At 44.1% G+C, this 9,909-nt stretch overlaps 1 pseudogene; it reads right to left on the bottom strand.

Moving 5' to 3' along the window:
• The window catches only part of LOC108491296, a 30,136-nt pseudogene extending 21,211 nt beyond the window's left edge, over positions 1 to 8,925 (bottom strand).
• Positions 8,926 to 9,909: the final 984 nt, after the last annotated feature.

Genomic DNA, 9,909 nt, shown 5'->3' with positions numbered 1-9,909 from the left:
AAGTGTGCTTTTGTTTTTATTATCGGGGTGCATAGGTCCTTTCCTTATTGGTTATGTAAAGCTGGTTGATACAGGTTTCAGGTTCTCTCAGGTTTTATTTTGGAGGGAACTGATAGCTTCAGATCAGCTATTCAGGAGCACCCACAGAAGCCCAAGACAGGTTCCAGTCAGGTACACTCAGGCTTCCTTCTAAGGTTTGAACCCCTATTAACAGGAACTCAGAGCAAAATTTGGGAAGTTTCCTAAGGTGGGGGGGCAATTTTGGGACGCTCAGGCTGTCTGCTAGGATCTCAGCCTTAGCCTACTAAAGCCAGGTCTGCCCTGGGTGGCCCTGCCTTGGGATGGGCCTCACGAAATCCCAGGAAAGGGGAAGGATATGGTGCAATTAGGGCAGCTCACCATCACGTAGAGGCAGAATCTGGGTGCTCTCAGGCAGTCCCCTGGATTCTCAGTCCCTATGCCAAAGAGAGGCCAGAACGAGTACACTCTGGTGGTCTGCTAAGATCACAGCCACTACACCAATGTAGGTCAGAACCCACCTTCTCCCCACATTTTTATTTTCATTGGTAGGACAAAATCTTATTTTATCATACAAAATCCATAAGCTTACATTCATAGCAGTTCTCTCTCATAACTACTGTTTCTCTCTTATTTCATCTCCCTAAACAAGAGTCAAACCCAAATAACATACATAGCACATTGCAGCAAATTAAGATCTCCTGTACACATACTTTTAACTACCAAACTTTTTCCTGTTGTAAGTTTACATTTATCAAACGCTTTGGCCTGGTTTCAAAATACCCTTAAAACGAGAGCCTTTTTTGTAGAATGAGAAAACTGCCTTTTCTCATTTTACAAAAAATGCTCTTGCTGAAAAGAGTACAAAGAGAACCAAAAATAAGTGACAAAAGACATTTATTAATGCCTTTTAATGCTAATGAGGGGTATTATTTGTTTTGTTTTTTAAGATATTATATCCTCTTTTCTAAAGTCCCTCCTCCCCACATTGTAGCTTCTCTCTTCCTGTGTGGAGTCTTTCTTTTGTGTTACTTCTTCGAGCTTTCTCTGTTTGATGATTTGGACCTTGAATTCCTAGATCCTTGCCTTCTGCCCTCATTAGCTGGATTTATGGTTGTGAACATTATCTTACCCTTTTTTTTTTTTTTTCATCCCTTCTTACATAGACCTTTTGGGCCTCTCTCAGCAACTCTTCCAAGTTCCTATCCTTCCAGCCTTCAATTTTTTGTACTTTCTTGCTGTGTTTGGCCAACTATTAGCTACAAAATGTAATTTTTGTAATCTTTGTCCCAGGAGTTATTTTTATTTTGTTTTGTTTTCTCATCCCAAACCCATCAGTGCCACTTGACCTCTGAGGCCACTGGACTTTCAGCCCACCTGCTGCAGGAGCAAAAGTGGCTGTTAGCCCATGCCCCAGCTCTGGGCTAATGGAAGACCCCGATCCTGCCCTGTTCTCTGCCGTTCCTACACCCCCTTCAGGCAGTGTGCTCACTCAGCACAGCCTACTGGAGCTCAAACAATAGTGACTTTGGCTGGTGGCTCGGAGAAACAAAAATGGACTTTCCTAGGAAGGTCAGCTCTCTGCTCTCTGCTGCCTGGGACCCCTCCACATCCCCAGTCATGTGTTGGAGCTCCCGGACCTCAGTGGCAGCTGCTAACTCCCAGCCATGTGCACCCAACGCAGGTGAGCCTTAGCCAACAGTTCTCTGGCCTCCGGGCCCAGTCACCAAGCTTCTCAGTGCTGAGTTCAGGGCACTTTCTGTCTCCAGGCACTTCCAGGGAATAAACAACTGGTCCCCCGACCCCACCACCCCTGCCCCCGCTCCCAACACCTTCCAGGTGGGCTTAAATGGGCATGAGGCATGACTTTTTTCCTTTCTGTCTTCCATTCTCTTCCTCCCGGCTGCTGCCGAGATTTACTACTTGCCTTCCCTGAATGTTTTTTTCTTTTTTTCTTTTTCTTTCTATTTATTTATTTGGTCCTTTTGAGACAGGGTCTCCCTGTAGCCCCAGCTGGCCTGGAACCCACTATGTAGACCCAGCCACTATGTAGACTGCCTCCGGAGTGCTGAGATTAAAGGCAGGTGCCACTACGCCGGCCTATGTTTTTTCTTTCTTTTTTTTAAAAAAATATTTTATTATTTTTATTTTATGTGTATGAGTGTATTGCCTGCATGTATATGAATGCACCCATGTCATGCAATGCCTCAGAGGTCAGAAGAGGTCTTTGGATTCCCCTGAAACTGGAGTTAAGGACAGTTTGTAGCCACCATGTGGGTGCTGGGAATCGAACCTAGGTCCTCTGCCAGAGCAGTCAGTGCTCTTAACTGCTGAGCCATCTCTCCAGCCCTGTTTTTTCTTTTTAAATAATAAAATTGTCCTTAAGCTTCTATTTGAACCCATTCTCAAATTCTTTTATTAATGAGGAAGAACTCTAGCAGGGGACCTTGATAGTAGTCTTGATAGGGACCAGGTAGTCTCTGAAAAGTATAGATCTTGTACTAATGATATCTACATACATGTTTCACATAGCCAATGCACAGAAATCTGGAGTAGTCTCAAATATAAGATCACTGGGCATGATAGTGGACACCTTTAATCCCAGCACTCAGGAGACAGAGGCAGGTGGATCCCTGTGAGTTCAAGGACAGCCTGGTCTACATAGTGCGTTCCAAGCCAGCTGTCCCAAAAAGCAAAAAAAAACAAAACAAATATAAAATCAATTTCTGCAGCTAATTCTGTATGAAGAACTAGATTTTTGTATGTCTGTCTAAAGAAATTTCCTTATAGGATGAATTATATATTAGAATGTGGATTGTCAAGCTAGGCAAGTGCTCTCCCACTGAGCTCTGTACCCAGCCCTCTTTTGACATTTTAATTTGAGAGGAGGTCTAGTTAACTTCTCCAGTCTGGCCTTGAATTATCTCTATAGTCCAGGCAGGACTTGAACTTGCAAGCCTCCTGATTCAGCTTCTCAAGTAACTAGAGTTTTAGCCTGTGCCACCAGACCTAATGTGAATTCAGGACTGGAATGATTTTTTTTTTTTTTCAAGACAGGGTCTTCCTGTAGCCCCAGCTGGCCTGGAACAATGTAGACCAGGCTGGCCTTGGACTCACAGGTATCCACTGCCTCTGCCTCCTGAGTGCTGAGATAAAAGGCATGTGCTACCTCACCCACTGGAATGAATTCTTTCACAACTGATGGATTGTTGCTTGACTGTGTCATCTTCATAGACCTTTGTTCCAGTTTGTGTAGCATATGAACCAGGAAGACATGCTGCTTCCCCTTGAATAGAGGGCTAGGAATGACAACTGCAAAAAAGATCTTTGCCTAATATATCTTCCTCAAAATCATTACTTACCTAAGGATGACCTTGAATTTGGAATTCTCTTTCTTCTATCTACCATGTACTGAGATTATAGACATACACTACCACACCTGGTTTATGCCATGCTAGGGATAAACCAGGGCTGGACAAGCATTCTACCGACTGAACTATAGCTCCAACTCTATATTCCTCTTTTCATAAAGGCTTTACCTTGCCTTTGTGTGCCTGGCTTGTATAGGAGAAAGATGCCAGATAATGGCTTGCTAACTTTCTATATGGATATGGAGATTTTTAGAAATAATTATGACATTTCCATCAATGTATTTGGCAAATGTCTTGATTTATGTCTTCCTTTTGTTCTGTGACTATAAAAGTTTATGTAACCACTTCCATGCAGAAATACATCATTTGGGGCATGCTGAATCTGTGTTCTTCAACCATGGTCATTCATACTTGATTCAAAAGCAAACTATCATTTCCTTGATTTGCAATGACAGCATCCTGCTACTTGTCTTTGTTAGCTTTCTAGTGATGTGATAAAGCACTCTGCCCAAATCAGCTTGGGGAAGAAAGGGTTTATTTGACTTACACTTCCACACCACAGTCCATCATGATGAAAAGCCAACACAGGAACTCAAGGCAGAGACCCCTGGCGGGGGGAGGGCTGGGTCGGCGAAACTTAGGAAGAAACCGTAGAAGAACGCTGCTTACTGGTTTGCTTCTCTGGTCTGTGTTCAGCCTGCTTTCTTACATAACCCAGGACCTGCCCAGAGTGGGCTGGGCCCTCCCACATCATTCACCAATCAAGAAAATGCCTCTCAGACATGCCCACATGCCAATCTAATAGAACCTCAATTGCCCAATTTAGGTTCCCTCTTCCCTGGTGTGTCAAGTTGATAACGGAAGCCAACCATGACACCACTTAAGAAACTAATCAACATAGCCTAGCAGAAAAGTGCACGTGTGGCATACCTTAACATTTTTCTGTAACCATTTTGAAAGGAGGTTTAAAAAAAAAATTACTGAAGTTGCTTGGTACACATTCATAGTTATAGACATTTTAAAAGTTTAGAAAAATCCCGGGCATGGTGGTGAACACCTTTAGTCCCAGCACTGGGGAGGCAGAGACAGGTGGATTCTGTAAGATCAAGGCCAGCTTAGTCTACATAGTGAATTTCAAGCCAGGTGGGACTATAGGAGATGCTGTCTCAAAAAGGTTAAAACAAAAGTTTAGATAAAAACATCATTGAAAAATTCAAATTTGGTAAACCTTCAACACTAATTTTTAACATGCAATGAAAATTGTGGTGGTTAATTTTAATTGTCAACTTGACACAATCTAGAATCACCTGGGAAAAGTCTCAATGAGGGATAACTTAGATCAGGTTGGCTATGGAGGATTATCTTAATTGTGTTGGAGCAGGAAGACTGGCCACTGTGGCTGGCTTCATTATCTGGACTTGGATCCTGGACTGTAGAAGTGTAGCTACTCTAAAAAAAATAAAAAGAAGTGTAGCACAAGTAAGTGTGTCGCTGCTTGTTTCTGTCGGCTCTTGACTGCAGATGTGGATGTGCTGTGACTGTTCAAGTGCCTGCCTTGACTTCCCTGCGATGATAGACTCTAACCTGGATGTATGTAAGTCCAATAAACCTTTTCTCCCCTAAATTGCTTTTTGTCAAGGTATTTTATCACAGCAACAGAAATGAAACTAAAACAAAAAATTTTGTTTTTATGCCAAAATTATGTTCACAGATGATTTGACTTTGGCTCTGAGATTCCCTTTTACTAATTTGCCAATGATTTCCCTCATCATAGCATGAGAGAAGATGGATAGAATCTACACAACTGTAAACTACAAAGTGATGTTCATGCTATTCTGGAGAATAAGGGTTTTCTTTTGTGGGTTCTTAGCCTCATTGATAAAAGAATTTAAAAATGGGAGGGAGCTGGGCCGGGAGTGGTGGCACAGGCCTTTAACCCCAGCACTAGGGAGGCAGAGGCAGGCGGATCCCAGTGAGTTCAAGGCTTGAGGACAATTTCATTAGAATTTGAGAAGAAAACAATAGTGCAGGCAAAATGCAAATCTCAGCAGCTGCTTGGAGGAGGTAGACCGTTAAAGAGGAAGAGGGATAGCCATGTTTTATGAGTTAGAGTCCAAGAAAACAGGTTCAGCAATGGAGGGTGGCAGGTAGGTGTATGGCAGGGGTGGGGATTCTTCAGAGAAAGGGTGAAAATTTCCAGAGAGTATCAGATCAAGCAGGCTTCTTGAGAAGGCAATGTGAGAATAAAGAAATAGGAATTGGACTCAACCTCAACAGATGCAGATAGCATCTGTTGTGTATCGGGGTTGGGGGAGGGCTGGGATTTATAAGTGGACCCAGAAAGGGAGTGGTGCCTTCCCGGAATCCCCGAAGGTAGGGCATGCCTTCTTGGGTGTTGTCATGCTCCTGGCGTGGATCTGGGAAGGAGAGAAGAGGAGCTCTGATGGGGGTTTGATAAGGAACCAGATCTACAAAGTGACTGAACCAGATATCTTTTGCTAGGGGCCGTGTATTGGTTCTGAAATAGATATATCTCCCTCCTGGAGTGGAGTGGCAGGGGAGAGGGTGGTCAGTTCATTCAGTCATTTGTCAGACTGATTTTCCTTCAGCTGGTATCCAAAGAGATACAGAAAAAGGAAAAGTTGCACTTTTTGAGTTAGAACTCAGAAAATTGGGCAGTCTTGGCAGTAAAGATCTGTAACTGCATGGAAAGAGGGTTTCTGAGGCTGCATAAGCACATTATCTCATTAAGGAGACAATTATTCCTCCCATCTTCTCAGCATATCTTCAGATATATCAGCTTTACTGGCTGGTTTCCTGGTTGAGTGATTAACAGGCCTAGCTGGATTAAAGGAGGAAACAATGTTTCAGGCCTTTTATGATGTCTCCACCAAGAACCAGAGGCAGAACTCAGAGCATTCTTTTGATCAGATCAGGAGGAAATAATTTTCCCTTAATGGGCATCAACAAAGCCCAGATTCTTCCTTTTCATGTGGTCTTTTATTTATTTATTTTAAATATTTTATTATTTTTATTTTATGTGTATGTCAGATCCCCTGGAACTGGAGTTACGGACCGTTGTTAGCTGCCATGTGGGTGCAGGGATATGAACCCTGGTCTTCTGCAAGAACAGTCAGTGTTCTTAACTGCTAAGCCATCTCTCCAGCCCCTATTTATTTTGGTCTTTTTGAGACAGGGTCTCCCTGTAGCCCCAGCTGTCCTGGAACCCACTATGTAGACCAGGCTGGCCTTGAACTCACAGAGATCCACCTGCCTCTGCCTCCCGAGTGCTGGGATTAAAGGTGTGCGTCACCATGCCCAGCTCATATGGTCTTTTAAATCCTGAGGAGAGACAATTGTGAAGCTTCCCATTGTAGGGTAACCAGGGAAATGAGGAGTGGGGTCCGAAGCTGATTATGAGGGAGAAATCATCTTTAATGGCTTCCAAAGCTGCTAATATCTGTCTAGCTACATAACATCCCCCCCTTCAAGAGTTGAGATCTTAAAATTGTTTAGGAGATGAGTGTCAAGTTGATCTGGCTACTTCCAGCTAAAACCAGGCATGAAAGGGTCTCACTATGTAGCTCTTGCTGGCCTGGAACTTGCTGTGTAAACCAGGTTGGCCTTGAACTCACAGAGATTCACCTGCCTCTGCCTCCCTAGTGCTGGGATTAAAGGCGAGCACCATCATGCCTGGCTAGGGTCTCCATTCTTGCTGACTTTCAGGCTTCTGAATGTGAACAAGGGGACCCAAACACATGGATTTGGATTGCCACTGGACCACGGAGGGTGGATCTACTGTTAAGACACCAGTTTAGTACACAAGGTCCAAAGATTAATAACATCACTAATAAGATTATAACAGATAGGGTGGCATGGTGGCACATGCTTTTTTCCTAGCGCTAGGAAGGCAGAGGTAGGTGGATCTCTGGGAGTTTGAGGCCAGCCTGGTCTACGTAGTGACTTCTAGGCCAGCTAGGGCTACAGGGAGACCCTGTCTCAAAAAGACCAAAAAAGAAAACAAAACAAAAAGATTATAAGAGAACCCATTTTTACCATGAGAATCTGGACTCTATAGTCTGACATGGCTTGAATCTAAGTTTTTAGATTGTGTAATAAAAGGTGAGACATTAGCAGAATTTTTAGGAATATATATGATAGGTTAAAAATTGGGAGAGAGCGTGCGGTGGAGAGCATGAGCGGATGGATGGAGGAGGCACCGAGGCACAGATGGAATTCTCAGCGGGATACAGCTTTATTTCGCACGGGACATGCGGGAGTGAGCGGCGCAGATGGAGGAGGCACGAGCGGATGGATGAGGCATGGAGGCTCAGATGGAATCCTCAGTGGGTCACAGATTTATTTCGCATGGGGCACCTTTCCCTCGGGAAGGGAAAGATGTCAGCTCAGGGGTTGTGAGCTGGGACTTTACATATGGGGCCTTTGGGGTGGGGAAGGGGGGGTTGTTTGGGGGAGAAATCAGGGAGGGGGAAGCAGGTAGGATTAGGGTGTGGAAGTGTTTACTTTTTCCCTCTTAAGATGAGAGAAAAACATCTTCTAAAATCTCTGGTTATCAGGTAGAATCTGCTTATCCTATCTTTGGAGGTCAGAGGAAAGGCAGGCTGCTTCTCAGCAGAGTTTGTTTCCCTTGACTTCAAAGGTCAAGGTGCTTATCAGCTCAGTTTCCTTTTTCGGGCTCCAAAGTCTGTTGGTCCCTGTTGGGGAGGGGGGAAGCTGCTGCTGTTTGGAACCCCAACAATATAAACAGCAATTTGTTTTTGGTTGGGAAAAGCAGCATCCTCTAATCTGATTAGAACTTGGGTGGCTGTGACTGTGCTACTTAGTGTGTGAGTAGCCCATACCCAAGGTGTACTGAGGAAGGCTTTAGGGCCTGGATTGTTGTTTTGTCTTTTGAAGTCTAGTCCAGTTCTTTTTGTTTTGCATTATTACCAATCATTTTACTCTTCGGCACCATACAGGTGACCAAAAACATTTTTTTTCTTTTTTTTTTTTTTTTTTCTTGTCTTTTTGAGACAGGGTCTCCTTGTAGCTCCAGCTGTCCTGGAACTCACTATGTAGACCAGGCTGGCCTTGAACTCACAAAGATCCGCCTGCCTCTGCCTCCCAAGTGCTGGGATTTAAAGGCGTGCTCCACCATGCCCGGCCTATTCTTTTTATTGTCAAAGTCAGTTGAGAGACCATAAGGGTTCCTTTTAAAGACTTGGGAGAAGCCCCATGACTCTTTCAGTCTTCTCTACCAGTTTTGCCATCTGATGGGATGGGTTAAGGTCTTGCTAACCATGCAGCTTGCCTCGTAAAAACTGAGGATATTTTCTTTCAAACAGATAGGCTTATGAAATAGGATTGTGGGGCTGGAGAGCTGGCTCAGCAGTTAAGAGCACTGGTTGTCCTTGCAGAGGACCTGGGTTCAGTTCCCAGCACTCACATGGAAGCTAACAACCTCACTCTTTGCCTTACTCGTGCTGCAGTGGTCATATTTGTAATCCCCGCACTCAGGAGGCTGAGGCAGCAGCATCTCTATAGGTGAAGCTGGCCATAGGTGTGGAAGGAAAGCCATTAATAAGAGACCAGAAAAATGGAAGCAGGGTGAGGGGCGGGGGGAATTTCACCTGATCCAGAAATCCCAAATGGAAAAACCTTGCCTACAACCCAACTACTTACTATCTGTGGCATTTTGTAACCTCCACCACAGGGTTACATCCCCACCCCTTGAAACCTGAGCCTCTGCCCAGAAATGAATTTTGCTTAATTAGGACTGCCCTTATTTGCATGTTGGAGCTTGCATAACTGGAAATTATGCCCACAGCAGATCACAATGACCTCCCAGGATGGTACACTGGTCAGTGTGTACTGCCATCACACACTTAGCATGAACTACATGCCCGGAAATTATACTCAAAGAAACTTGCCTTCACCAAGCAGACATTTCTCCAAAATGGAGAAACTTATCCTTGTATTCTGTTGCCTTACAGTGTAGGCTGTGTTCTCTTTATTTTTCCACCCAACTGCTAGCAGTGTTTTCACCAAGCCTGCTTGCCTCCTACTCTGCTCTAAAGAGTGGAATTCAGGCCAGGTGTGGTGGCGCTCACCTTTAATCCCAGCATTTGGGAGGCAGAGGCCAACCTGGTCTACATAGTGAGTTCTAGGCCATCTGGACCTATAGGGAGATCCTGTCTCAAAAAATAAACAAACAAATTAAAAAATAGGGCCGGAAAGATAGCTCAGTGGTTAAGAACACTGGCTGCTCTTATAGAGGACTCAGGTTCAATTCCCAGCACCCACATGGCAGGCTAGCAGGAATCTGACACCCTCTTCTGACATCCTCAGGGTTTTGCTTGACACGGATGCACCTACCTACATGTAGGCAATACACTCATACACGTAAAATAAAATAAATAAAAAGTGAAATTCATTCACTGCCTACCAATCCCTTCTCTTGTCTACTATCCTGGACTATATACTTTATCTTTAAAAAAATCCTGGGGATAAAAGAGAAAAA

This window comes from Nannospalax galili, unplaced genomic scaffold, assembly GCF_000622305.1.
Source record: "Nannospalax galili isolate Female #2095 unplaced genomic scaffold, S.galili_v1.0 scaffold1400, whole genome shotgun sequence".
NCBI classification, from domain to species: domain Eukaryota; kingdom Metazoa; phylum Chordata; class Mammalia; order Rodentia; family Spalacidae; genus Nannospalax; species Nannospalax galili.
Note: the sequence above shows the minus strand (reverse complement) of the source record. Positions and strands in the feature narration are given on the sequence as shown.